The sequence below is a fragment of the Cynocephalus volans genome, chromosome 5, assembly GCF_027409185.1.
Source record: "Cynocephalus volans isolate mCynVol1 chromosome 5, mCynVol1.pri, whole genome shotgun sequence".
NCBI lineage: Eukaryota > Metazoa > Chordata > Mammalia > Dermoptera > Cynocephalidae > Cynocephalus > Cynocephalus volans.
Window position 1 is genome coordinate 38,404,951 of NC_084464.1, and position 13,905 is coordinate 38,418,855.

The following is a 13,905-nucleotide window of genomic DNA, read 5'->3' on the forward strand; positions in this document are numbered from 1 at the left end:
AAATGAATATGCACACAGGCCTATAAATCAGGAGACCACACAGGTTTTATTCTGGGAAGAGGCCAAGAGGAAAATGTAATCGAACTTTAGGATGAGAAGTGACTATTAACATTTACTCCAGTCCCCTCTTTTCAAAGATGAGGAAACAGATGTCAAGAGAAATGAAGTGATTTGGTTAAAGACACACAGTATGTGGTCAGACCAGTATCAAAAGGCAGGTGTCCTCACTCTAAACTATCCAAGACATCCTCCACTGAGTAAGCTGCAGATGGGTGGAAGGACAGATTCAGTTAATCTAGGGGCTGAAACTTCAGAAAATTCTTTAGGAATACTACCTAGGTGAAACCCATTGGCTCAGAAGATTCTTAGGCAGAGAGAGGCACAAGAGGAAAAAAAAGTCAACTTAGCATTCTACCTTCTACGGACCGAGGGTCTGCACCTGGGGGAGCAGACAGAAAGGTCTCTTCCTCCATCATTTCATGGGTCCAGTGTTCTCCCTCACTTGCCCTATCCTCAAACATTCCCTATCCCATACTGCTCACCCCACACTGTACTCCTGGGATGAGAATATAATTTATTCCTGTTTTAGAAGTATCCATTTGTATTCAAACTGAACTTTTAGAAAATCAAAGGAGACATAGTCCAAACTTCTTTAAAAAAAATACTTAGGAACCTCAGGCAGTTGCTTTACTGGTTTAATGTGGAATACATATCCTAAAATGTATTTGTAAAACCTCACCCAGAATAGACAGGGCTTCCACGAGAACCCCTTTTTGAGAGTAGAAAGAAAAACGGTCACAGATTTTAATCAGCTCTGTGACTCCCCTTCCCTTCCCTTTCACATGATCTTCAAAGAAAATGGTCACCAGGCACAGTACTGAGCTGGTGGTAGATTCTTAGGCAACACCTGTGTCTTTCTCCTTTCCCCCATCTCCAGCCTCTTTGTGTGACACACCCCTGAGGAAGAACTTATCTGATAAAGCCAAGAACCTGCCTGGCATGAGCCATCAGAACTGTGCTGCAGTGATGAGGAAACTATCAGTCTCGGTAGTTCTGGCTTTATTTCCAAATCTTCTAAAAGACAAGAAATGTTGCCCCACCAATGCTTTACCAAAGCCTTAGTGACCAGAAGCAGAGTTTGTGATACTATGATTTCAAAAGCACCAAAAAGGCCTCTCTTCCACCACTGCAAATAACTAACTGAAGGACTTACTAATGTCTGATTTTCCTTTTAAATCAGAAACAAGAGCCTTTCCATTCCACAACTAAAAATCAGACTAAAAATACAAATGCCACTAAAATAATAATAAGTGACTTCATTTCACACTTCCAAATGCCAGCTGTGGTAGTCACATATTCAGGGGTGCCTGCTTCTGTTAAACAGAGACTCTGAGGTAACTGAACCCAGACATTCAGATTAAGAGAAAAATAATTGTACAACCGCCCTCTTCCCTAAGTAACAGCAGCTCTTCCATGCCATCTCTAGGTGCACCTCAATTCATGCGTCTTCTGCTTCCAGACAGCACTGACATCTCTTCCTATCTCCCGCCTGCCGCAGTCCCTGATAGCCCACGCTCAACATTTACTCTTGCCTCTCATTTTATTATTTCAAAACGAAGTTAACTTATTTTCCAGAATACACATGAAAGTTTACTTTTAAAAGTAAAAATGGTCCATAATGTTATCAGACAAACATAACTAATACCAACATTTGGATTTATCCTCTCCTTTTTTAAAAAAAAAATCTATTATCTGTTTATTCCAATCGATTTAAACTACTTGCTTTTTAGGGAGTGGATTTCATAGCAGTTTGAGCAGATTTGGGGAGGTTTCATAGCTTTGCAGTACAAATGTGGTAGCTGTGACGGACATAAAAAGAGATTTAAGAAGACTATATGGTTATATCACCAAGATCAAAGGTCTGGATCCCTATACTGGACAGACACCAGAAAAAAAAGACGACTATGAATTAGTGGGAGATAGAGTGATATGCATATAGAAAGTAAAAGGCAGAACTAGTCATAGTTTTGTGCCTCCTTTTAAATTTTTTTTATTATTTTAATAAACACAAGCTGGCTGGCCAGTTAGCTCACTTGGGAGACCTTGGTGCTGACAACACCAAGGTCAAGGGTTTGGATCCGCGGACCAGCCAGCCACCAAAATAATAATAATTTTTAAAATAAAATAAATAAATAAGAGATAGAGATTAAATCAACAAAGCTTCCAACTCTTCTGCACACAGAAATACAATATGTAATAGGGATTTACTGGTTTTCTTTCTTATTTAATAGCAAGCAGTATAGTATCATTCTTCCACTTCCCGCTTACTCCCTATGGCTTACTTATTGAAATATTTAACCCCTGGTGCTTTGTTTCTGTCTGAGATACAAATTTGTGGGTTACTGGCTTTCAACCTTATCTCCTCTTCACACATCAGCCACTTCATGTTTAAGGAATTAAATGTTTTCAACTGACCATATGAAATTTAAATCTACTTTGCAAAATGCACCCAGAAAGCAAAAAGTAAACTGTTTTAGTAACCTGCTTTATGAAGTCATCCAACCTCATGTAAACTGCCATCAAGTTTTGTGAAAACACATTAGTCAACTTGCTAAATATGAAAGTATCCCTTCTGGCCTTAGACAGTCTGAAAGTTTTACCACATTATATCTCAAAATATTGGTTTATATCCCTTTTAAAAATCTATTGATTATTGAAAAAGTTAGAGATCAAGTTGAGCAATAAAGGAATAAAGAAATAAATTTAAATTAGTTATGTAGCTCTTAAAAACAATGAGGTATGTAATAAAACGAAGGGATGTCCGTGATGTATTGTTGGCTAAGAAAACGATTTACTGTATACAATTCCAATTCTGTTTTAAAGGCATACTCTTAGTATGCACAGAAAAAAGCCCATGAAGACTGGCTACCGTGGGTATCAAAAGGGGAAATATTGGCTTCCCAGAGCCTACGAAGGTTTGATTCTCTTGCTTCAAAACCTAAAGAGAGTTACAGGGTGGATCTGAAAAGGTTCTAAGGGGCCGCCGGCGTCTCACAACTTCAGCGTCGGGGACTCTGTAGTCACCGACCCCGGTGAGACCCGCAGGACGACCCCGAGCCTGCGCGCGGACTGCGTTACCTGCGGCGCGACCACGGTCCCGCCCGCCGCAGTGGCCCGCAGGGCAGGGCCAGGTGCTAGGACTAGTCGGGCTCCGGCAGCTGGCCACTGCCAGGTCGTGCTTCCTTTTGAGATCGGGGTCCTTATTTTTATCCCACGTGGTAGGGACTGGTAGATTTCACCCGGATCTCTTCTTGCCCTTTCCTGTAATGGCGTGGTCCACGCCATGGCGGGGTCTTGAAAAGAATAGCTTGGGCTGCCCTTTCCGAGTTGGCAAGGCCCCGGAGGGAGAGCTGCTGGCAGGGCCACAGCTACCAGCACTTGCTTTCACTGTAAAGATCTCTTCCTCGGTATAGTGGTGCTGCTTTTGCTTTCTCTTTTGCTGTTTTGGTCAGCGTGGCAGTTTCCTGAGTTTCCAAAAGATGCAAAAAAATGACACACAAACAGTTGTTGTCATAAAATTAGATTATCCCACAAAAGATCCGGGAAGACTGAACAATTCCAAATTGTCCCTTTTGAGTCAATTTATTACACCAACAGATGTTTTAAAAACACCTTATGAGTAGCCATGAGCAATTATTTTTACCAAAGAAATTAATAAACAATAGAAATCCCCATCCTCTTCCCACCATCTGGGTAAATGGTTATATGGATTATAAAATGGGAAAAGAAAAAATTTGGTACCCTCCTAGGGGACGTCCTAAATATGACTTAAGTTGGCAAACGTCATTTACAGGGGATTATATTAATGGTAAGAAAATGGTTGGAATTAATGGAAAAAGATACTATAGAAAAAATTAAGTTTATGAGAAAGAATGTGTAGAAACCCTGTTACTCATTGGTGTCCTAAGTTAAATAAAAACATTTTAGTAAGATATTGGGACAAAAACATATGATGCACAACTTTCCCTCCTAAAAATAAAGATTATAGATGGAATTTAAAATGCACCTGGTTTTGTGAGGGATGGTGCTGTGCACTTGGACACTTTACATTGGGCCACACAGCCGTTATATTAAGTACACGCATGATAAAGCTGTTCAAATATCCTTTATTCTTTTTCCAAATGAACAATAGGTTCATGCCTATAGAAATATGAGAATCATTAAATTTTTAGTTGATTATAAGTTTAATTGTTAGATTTATAAGTTTTAAATATAATTGTTAGAATTTTCTTTTATAGTATTTAAAAGTTAAAAAAAATATAATGTTTGTTTAACAAATTTATGCTTGTTGGTAGTAATAAGTTTAAGGTTAATATGAGGGCAAGAAGAAAAGAAACACAATGGTGAAAAACGTCCAGAACAGCGAGTCACGGACTAATTGACCACAACAGATATAATCACCAGAAAGAACTGGCTGAACACTGAGTTTTATTTAACCTTGTGGATTATTAATTTTATGAGAACTGATGTAATTTTAAGAAAAGTTTCCGTTTAACTATTGGTTTAATAATTTTAAAGGTTTATGTAGTTAAAATGCCCACATTAACCCCCCCCCCCCCCGTGTTGTGTGACAAATAAAAATGCTGTTTTCAGTCTGAAGGCTGCTTTAGCTGCTTTGGCTGCGACAGCGCTGACAGCCCGCAGGGTGAGAAAGTGCTTCAAAGGAACCGAGGTCTCTGCCTGTGTTTTTCATTTTTGCCACCTCTCCATCCCTCTTTCAAAGACCCCCAACTCGACCGGAGCTGGTCTCCAGCACTGTAACTTTAGGACTTCAAAATTTTGCTGGACACATGGCCACCCAGGATAAAGATGATATTTCCCAGCCTCCCTTGTATCTAGGTGTACTCACACACTATGTTCTGGCAAGTGAAATGTGAAAGCAAGTGAGCCGTGCAGCTTCTGGGCTATGTCTTCAAAAGCAGACACTTGGCCCTCCCTTCAGTGCACCCTGTTGCTTGAACTGGATGTGCTGGATGTGTTGGAGTGAGCAGGACTGAAACCACGTTGGGACCTAAAACCTCATGGGCTTTAAAAAGAAGAGCAAAATTTTTTTCTTAGCATGCATTTGTCTGAGTTCCCTCTTCTCCCATAGTTATTTGATATTTTGAACCTTGGTTATAGGGCCAGATGACATTATTTACCTGAATGTAAAATTGTTTTCCAGCCAGCCTGGAGCTGCAGACTCACACATACTACCCAGACTCCGAGATAACAGCAAAAATGGGAGCAGAAACCAGACGGAGTCTTGGCAAGACTTTATTCCTGAGACCTTGCCTGAAGCTCTTGCTGCTCACGTGCCCCTCCCTCCTGCTTTTCATTTCCCACATTCCATTCCCTCATCCCTCTTCTCTTTTTTTTCTTGACCGGTAAGGGGATCAAAACCCTGGTCATGGTGTGATCTGCACCACGCTCAGCCAGTGAGCGCACCGACCATCCCTATATAGGATCCAAACCTGCGGCAGCCTCAGCGCTACCAGCGCCTCACTCTCCCGAGTGAGCCACGGGACCGGCCGGCCTCCTCATCCCCCTTTTTAAAAACCTCTCAGTAAACTTGAGTCTGAGATGGTGTTAGCCTGGCCACTCTCCTTCAGGTTTACCAGAGAGATGCATTAGCCTAACATCTCTCCTCAGGTCATCACTATTCCTGAATAAAAGCTGACTTTCATTTTCACCAATATTTGACTTTTGTTTGTTTGATTTTTGTCTGGGGCAGGCAGCTGGACCTGTGAGTTTGTTATTAATTTTAGGGAGTGTCAGACAGGAGCTGAGTGCTACCTGTAACAGATGAGGGGTTCATATTAGACATGATAATGCAGGCAAGATCCCAATGTTAAGATGGACAGAGACTGGGTCCTGGATGATTTCACCAAGCAGAGACTCCTTACTAGCTTTATTTTTACATAAGAGAATAGTAAGTTTCTTTCTATCTTGTTCAAGCCAGTTATTTTGAAACTTTCTTACAGATAACTAAAGGTATATCCTGGCTAGCACATCCCCCAAATGACTCTCAGTGCCATTGTAACAAGCTGAGAATTCCCAGGCTAGACCATTTGAGTGAATCTGTTTAAACTGGCATTTCCTATCGACTGAGGTTCTTATGACCTGTTGTCAAGCTTTCCACTATTTAAAAAATACCTGATGTGCTAAGAGCCTCCCAAGGGAAGGTCAGGTGTGGGACAATAATTCATGCCAGAAGACTGGCCTTCCACGGAGGAGAGCACTGAATATGAACCCCACGCACACTTTAGCACATTGCTACTCATGCTAGTCAGGTCCAGCTCATTAGAACCACAGAACCTGGAGCCCCACTGCAGACCTCCTGAATCCGAAACTGCATTTTAACAAGATCCCCAGGTGATTCATGTGCACTTTGAAGTTTGAGAACAGACTAGATGTGTACTTGGGGCAGAAGACCTCAGCTGAAGTGTCAAGAATCTTTCAAGAGGTATGCCCCGCATTTTGATCAATGTGCAAAATGCATTTGTGGGACAACTTAATATGTATGATTATAGTAGCTAAGATTGACAGAACATTTATGTGTTAAGTCCTGTTCTATGTGTTTTACATGCAGTAATTCATGCACTCCAGTGGCTGGCAGAACATCTGAGTGGTGGTTGTGGTGTCAAGCCACTTCCGCAGCAGCTGTGGTTACTGTGGTGGTTGTGGTGGGCCATCCACATGGAGATGATGTTTTTGGCATGCTCCTTGGTGCTGGAGGTGTGCCTGGTTGTGGGTGAGGGGTCTGGTCCCCAGGTCCATGCATCAGGTCTCCTGGCAGGCCCCAGGCACTGATGGTGTGCCTGGACTGGAACTAATTTTTTGTACTTTGCTTACTTCTAAAATTGGGGAACTTCCTGTGGGAACCAGTACTTGAGCTCTGTGGTTGAGCTAAATTGTTGCTTTGCTGCTGTTTCTCTAGGGAAGACTTTTTGTGCAGCTCAGGGTTTAATGGTTGACCTTATAGGTACTTCCGGCTCTCCAGAGACTTAGTGTACCTGGGTTGTGTAGAAACTCTGATCTGGGCGTGAGGTTGTTCATCAAACTGCACCCCATGCAATTCTGCATTCCTAACCAGTCTCCTCTGAGTGGTCTTGCACTGATTGGGGGGCAGATTGGCTGTCATTGCTTTGTCCCAGTGTTCTCCTGGTGGGCCTGTCTCGAGACCGCCACCACCCATGCTCCAAACACTTCCCATGGGACGGGCCCTGTGCTGGTCCCTTGCGATGACTCACTGGCCTCTGAATCACTCCCCTTTTTCAGCTGTTCTGGCTCCTCGCTCCTGTGTGGGTCCACGGGAGCCCTATTAGTGGTCTTGCTGTCCTACGAGCCACCAAGGCCCTCTTCTCCCCCACTGCCTCCAAGCAACTCCATCTGAAGGGCACAGCTGTGGCTTCTGCTGGCTCCTACTCCATGTGCTCAGCAGCTTGAGCCTTAATGCCACTGTGGCCGAAACACTCAGAGCAGTTTTTTCTTTCTCTCATTGTGGCTTCTCCCCCTTCATGAACTCCATAGGTCTCTCCTCCTCTTCCCCTGAGCTCCAGTGGCCCCAGCTTGGCTCTTGTTACTTTTTTATAGTTGTAAATTAGTTGATTTGTATGAGAGAGTGATGCTGGGGATTGTCTATTCCACCATCTTGACTGGAACTCACCTTGAACACTTTTTAAAATGTGGTTTGCACATTTGTCCTTGAAAGAAAGATTCAGACTTTCTCTAAAGCTAAACCCTAAAACAAAGATCTCACACCTGGATGTACATGATAATCACCATCACATGGGGGCAAAGTGAGAACTATTTTTTTTTCCAATTTTTAAATGTAATTTAATTTATTTCTCCATGTAGATTGTGTCAGAGGAAACTTAAAAAATTTAATTGCTAGGTGGCACTTCCAGATACTCTGATTTAATTGAATGGGGAAGATGTTGATATATTTAAAAATCTCCCCAGAAGAGAACTACTGTTCTAGAAGATTATAAAAAGCATTATCTATATGTTTTTCACATCTCACTTCCTCCTAGTGTTAGGGTACTTTTTCTGTTAAGAATTACAGGGTTATCGTACTTTAAGCCAGTGGTTCTCAAACCAGCCTGCCTCAGAATCATATGGAGGGCTTGTTAAATACACACTATGGGATTCTATCCCCAAAACTTATTTACTTTTTAAATTGGCAAATAAAGATTGTATATATCTATGGTGTACAAAATATTTTTATATACATACGCATTGCGGAAAGGCTATATCAAGCTAATTAACATATCCATTACTTCACATATTTTTGAGGGGTGAGAACATTTAAAATCAACTTTCTTAGCAATTTTCAAGTATTTCATTGTTATTAACTATGTTTACTATGTAAATAGCAAAACTTCTGATTCAGTAGGTCTGGGTAGGGCAACGAATTTGCATCTAACTGGTTTCCTGGAAATGGGGATTTGACGCTTAATGTAAGGGATTAAGCATCTTATTCCATCAATTGAAACCACGATGAAATTGGAAAGTGTCTAAGAAAGCAATTTCCAAGGTCCACAGGGGCAAAATGACCTGTCTAAGATCCTCCAGGCAACTAGTTTTATTTGAAATTCAAACTCAGGTCCCCTGACTTCCAGTCAGTGATATTTGAACTACAGCATCCTGACTGCTAACACCTACTAACAAAATTTGAAGCGGGTCACTTCTGACCTTGATGTATGTTTAGAAAAGCAGCTGCGGTAGAGACCTGGTATAAAGTGCCTCCGGCACTGGGATTAAAAATACAGAAACTATTCACTGTTTTGTTCTTACTTTTTGTTTTTGTTTTTTGGGTTTTTTTTAATTTTAATTTTTCATTTTTAGCTTTTATTACAGTATAGCATCCACACAGAAAAATGCACACATCTTCACTGTACAGCCCCATAAGCTCAGATCAAGAAGCCAGACAAGCCAACCTTTTGTGTGGCTCCGAAGGGGAACCACCAGCTGGGAGATTTAAAACAAGGCAAAGGAGAGGAGGAGTTAGCGAGCACCTTAGTCCAGCATTGGAATTAGCTTAAAACTTCCTGGGAGTAAGTGTACATTTAATCAAGGCATTCCAGCAATGTTGAGTTCAAAATGGGTGCCGTTATTTTAACTGGAGTTCAGTGGAGAGTGGAGAGAAAGCTGCCTCACTCTCGGGGACTGAGTCCCGACACGGTTCCCACCAGCCGCGCCGCGCCGCCCGCAGCAGCCCTCCCGGAACAGGCGGCGGTCGAATTCCTGTTAACACGGAAGACGCTGCCCCGCGGCCCCGGCAACCCTGGTCCTATTCCGCGTTTTAACTCCGGGCCATAATCCGGGGCAGTTCGCGAAGTGGCGGCCGAGCTTTTAACCAAATAATTCCCATATCTGAAGAAAAGAAATTATGTTATGTGATATAGAAGTAGCATTTTAGGTAACGATAGACATCATTTCTGAGAACCCTTTCCTATGGTAAGTCAGGATGGCCGAGCGGTCTAAGGCGCTGCGTTCAGGTCGCAGTCTCCCCTGGAGGCGTGGGTTCGAATCCCACTCCTGACAGCCTGGGTATTTTTGTTTATCAGATGAAATTTACACTACCTTATCCCACATGCCCATCGTGGAATGATTTCTTTTCTTTTCTTTTTTTTTTTTGCGGCTGGCCGGTATGAGGATCCGACAACTGATCAATTTTTTGAAAAGTTATCCGAGCTCTGGAATAAAAGCACTCTGTACTAGAAAGATAGTTCAAAAACTGTCATTTTAAATTTCATCTCCCTTCTCTGTTTCTCTGTCGCTAGTTGTCTCTCCCTCTCTCTTCTTCAGACGCAGATTTGAATGAATGTTACTCTTCAGTTCATGGCCCATTATCATCACTGATGTCCACAGGGCTCCTGTTTTATTTATAGATTTCTTTCTTTCTTTTTCTCCCTTCCTTCCTTCCTTCCTTCCTTCCTTCCTTCCTTCCTTCCTTCCTTCCTTCCTTCCTTCCTTCCTTCCTTCCTTCCTTCCTTCCTTCCTTCCTTCCTTCCTTCCTTCCTTCCTTCCTTCCTTTTCCTTTCTTTTCACAAGGGAAATCTATATAGATTCGTTTTTAATTCCTTTTCCTCAGCCTCATTCTCCACCCTGCACCCCACTCCCCATAAGAAATCACTGGAAAGGGCGTTCTTTTCATTTTGTGCGTTTGTAGAACATACTTTATTGGTTTGGGTACATATAGGAATGTTTTTAATTTGCGTAAATGGTACTATGTCATAGATCTCATTCCATTTCTACTTTATTTCTTTGGCACCATATTTTTGATCTATGTTGCTGTGTGCACATCTAGATCCCTTCTAGACCAACTGCTTTTCATTACTGCATAAGAGGTCTGCCATGTGAGGTTACCTGCCCCCAAGGATGACTCCTAGATTGGGTCCAATGCTTTGCTTGGGTCCAATGCTTTGGCACATGTTCATTGATAAGAATTTTATCAATGAACATGTGCCATTATGAAGCTGTGTAAGACTTTCCTTGAGATACAGAAGGAACGAATTGCAGGTGATGAGGGCCTGACAATCTACTAACTTTGCTGTTCAGAACAGGACCCAGGACCCAAGGGGAATGATTTAGACACATAGAAGGTCATGCTTAGTGACATCTCTAGAAATATCCCTCAAATTCAATTTTTCTGATGTCTAGCCTGCTCGTCTTGAGCATTAATTGCTACAGTTACAAACATTAATATGCAAAGTTTCTATTTTGAATTTATAATTTATTGCAAAGCCTTAATTAATCAAAACCCTCAAGTGACTGGAGTTTTCTCTTCGTCATTCCTTTTAAAATAGAAATTCGATCTAATACCAGGTTACAAAAGCAAAATACAGGGTGAATCTGTTTAAGGATCACTGACAGTCAGAGTCATTCTGTCCTCTCCCTTGCCCCAAAATTCCTTAAAATTCACAGAAAGATTCATATATACACTGAAAGAAAAGTGAATTGGGACATTTTAGAACGATCATCATCAAGGCCAGAAAAGCATAAACAAAGTTTTCCTTTATTCCCCGAATGGCCACACATTCATTCCATTTTTGCCCAGAAATTCTGATTAAACATTATTTTGAGTCCCTGCTTTCACCATGGCAACATTAGAGAAAGGAGGAAATGACAAATAGGCACATCCCGTAGGATGATAGGAGAAGCACTTACAAGGTGCTCGGAAGGCCAGCAGGTTGGTCCAATTCAATTCAGGCTGCCTGGGCTCACCTCTGGACTCTGCCACTTATGAGCTATATGACCTTCCAGGCAAGTCACTTTACATCCTTGTGCCTTGGTGCCCTCCTCTTAAATACGGAGGAAATAATTGTCCCTTACCTCATAAGTACATTGTGAGGATTGCATGACTTTATATATATGAAGTGCTTAAAAGAGTGCTCCAAAAACAATAAATGCCTGATAAATGGTATTTTTTTGTCATAATTGAATACCTGCTTATATTAGTCATGATCCTTCAGAGAAACAGCACCATAATCTATCTATCTATCTATCCATCCATCCATCCATCCATCTATATCTATAGAGAGAGCTAGAGACAGAGACAGAGATTTATTATGAGGAATTGGCTCACACAAGTATGGAGACTGAGAATTCCCAAGATCTGCCATGTGCAAGCTTGAGCCCCAGGAAAGCAGGGACTGACTAATTCAGTCCAGTCTGAAGGCCTGAGAACCTGGGGAGCCAATGATGTAAATCCCAAATCTGAGAACAGGAGAAGATAAGATGACCTGTAAGGTGCAAATGGGAGCGGGGAGTGGGGGTGGGGAGTTGGGGGGGGGGGGGGAGAATGGTAAATTCTTCTTTCCTCAGCCTTTGTTCTATTCAGGCCCTCAATGGATTGGGTGATGCCTAGCCACATTGAGAGGGGCAATTTACTTTACTGAGTCCATTGATTCAAATGCTAACCTCATCCAGAAACACCCTCAAAGATAAACCCAGACAATGTCTTATCTGGGCACCCTGTGGACCACTCAAATTGACATCACTCTGCTGTTGGTCAGGCCCTGTGCTGGTCTTGAGATACAGCAGTGAATGGAACATTTCCCGAGGAGTAGACAGGCTCTCACAAAGACAGATATGAAGCAAGTAGATGAGTGTTGTTGTCCAGGATGAAATGGGAAACACAGTCCCTTCTAGCTGCACCTGCCCATAGGAAAACCTCAGCAGCCCAGCTGGAGGCCCTACTTAATCCAAATGCATTCCACACTGCTTTGGTAACTCATGATCTTTTTAAAAGAAAGTATAAAACATTTGATATTTAGCAACTTTCAAGTCAAGTCTGCCTGTGGACTTCATGAGGCCACAAATGATGAGGATGCCTAAAGTCCTGTGGTCATCTCCAGACAAGACCTGCACATACCCTCCCCTAACTGTTTCCACATGTGTGAACTGGACATCTGTTTCTCATCTTTAGTTATACACTGTTCCCTTTGCCCAGAGCATTTATTCCACTTCTCCCTAGCCCATTTTCTTGTCTGGATAAGTCCTACATCTTCCTCATGGCTCAGTTTGGTTGTCACTTCTTCCATGAAGTCTTCCCTGACCTTCTTCCACCTTCATCCAGTCTGGATTAAGTGTCCAAATGTAGCTCACAGCACCCTGCTCTCCCAGTGGTATTACATCTGACTATACTATAATTGCCACGGAATTATTTGCCTCACTTTCCCACCAGTCTGTTTAGGGCAAACTCATAACCCATGTGTGATTAGCATGGTGCCTGCCATATGATAGGCCCTTGACAAATAGCCACTGAATGGCTATCCATTTGATTGCAAATTATTTCCACTTTAACACATAAATCGCTTCCACGATTGATGTATACATGAAGTTAGGAAGACTTATTGGCTTTTGGGAGAAATGGTGAGACTCTTCACCTGGAGTATTCTATAGCTTCAGTAGCCAGTACCATGACCTCAATGATACAGACCATTCAATCTGTTGAGGGCCACTGTGCTGGAATCATCTCATAAAGGTGTTCCCAGAGCCTAGTGGAGCAGGAGGGTAGAGATAAGGAAGGTTTGGTGACAGGAAGTGTTTGGACATCTGCACCAGCCTGTCTCATCATTTGAAGGAGGTCTGTATTCTGGTCTTGGGAAAAAGACTTTCATGAGCAGAAGATAGAAGGATCTAGTGAAAAAGAGGGTCTGCCTTCCCACTGCTGTCTGATGCCTGATGCTTATAAAGTGGAAAATTAAGCAGCAAAATTGGAGGAGAAAGTCTCCATGAAAGTAGAGTTGCTTCCCGGGCTATTCTTCAAAGTATTGGGACATTTTGTTTCCACAGGTAGGACAGGAGATCATATTTCAACCCCTAACAACCTACATGAAACTATGTGCTTTAGTACCCCAGTACGGGCCCCGTCCCCCCCACACCCCCCCCTCGGTCCCCAAAAATGTGCTCTGAAGGCAAAAGCCAGGCTACTGGAACTTTCTGTGCCAGCAGGTTGGGGTCGGGTCTTGGAGATGGGTGAGAGGGCTGGTAAATTTACAGTGACTCTCCATTTCCCTGGTCTTGTTTCTTTGTGCAGAGACTCAGCTAAGAGTAAAACTGACTTCTTTCCCACTTCTCACTTTCTCTTTCTCCCTCTTAGAGAGTTTGGGAGAAGGAACCTGAACCCTGCCTGGATTTACTCAAGTCTGCCTGTTCTAGTGGGCTATCCACCCTGTGATACGCAATCAAATGCATGCTTGTCCCCGACAGCTTCTTTTCTGAAGTCCCGGTAACAAATGTTTGTTTTCGCTTTGATTTCTCCTTTCCAGAAAACTCTGAGTACAATACAACCTTTTAAAATAATTAATCACAGCTTGTTTTATATAGTTGGATTTTACTGGCTGCTATGAATTT

General features: G+C 42.3%; 1 non-coding gene across 1 annotated transcript; it reads left to right on the forward strand.

Annotated features, from left to right (window-relative positions):
- Window positions 1-9,505: 9,505 nt before the first annotated feature.
- On the forward strand, window positions 9,506-9,588 carry TRNAL-CAG (transfer RNA leucine (anticodon CAG)). Its single transcript has one exon. It is a non-coding gene; the product is annotated as a tRNA-Leu (tRNA).
- Window positions 9,589-13,905: the final 4,317 nt, after the last annotated feature.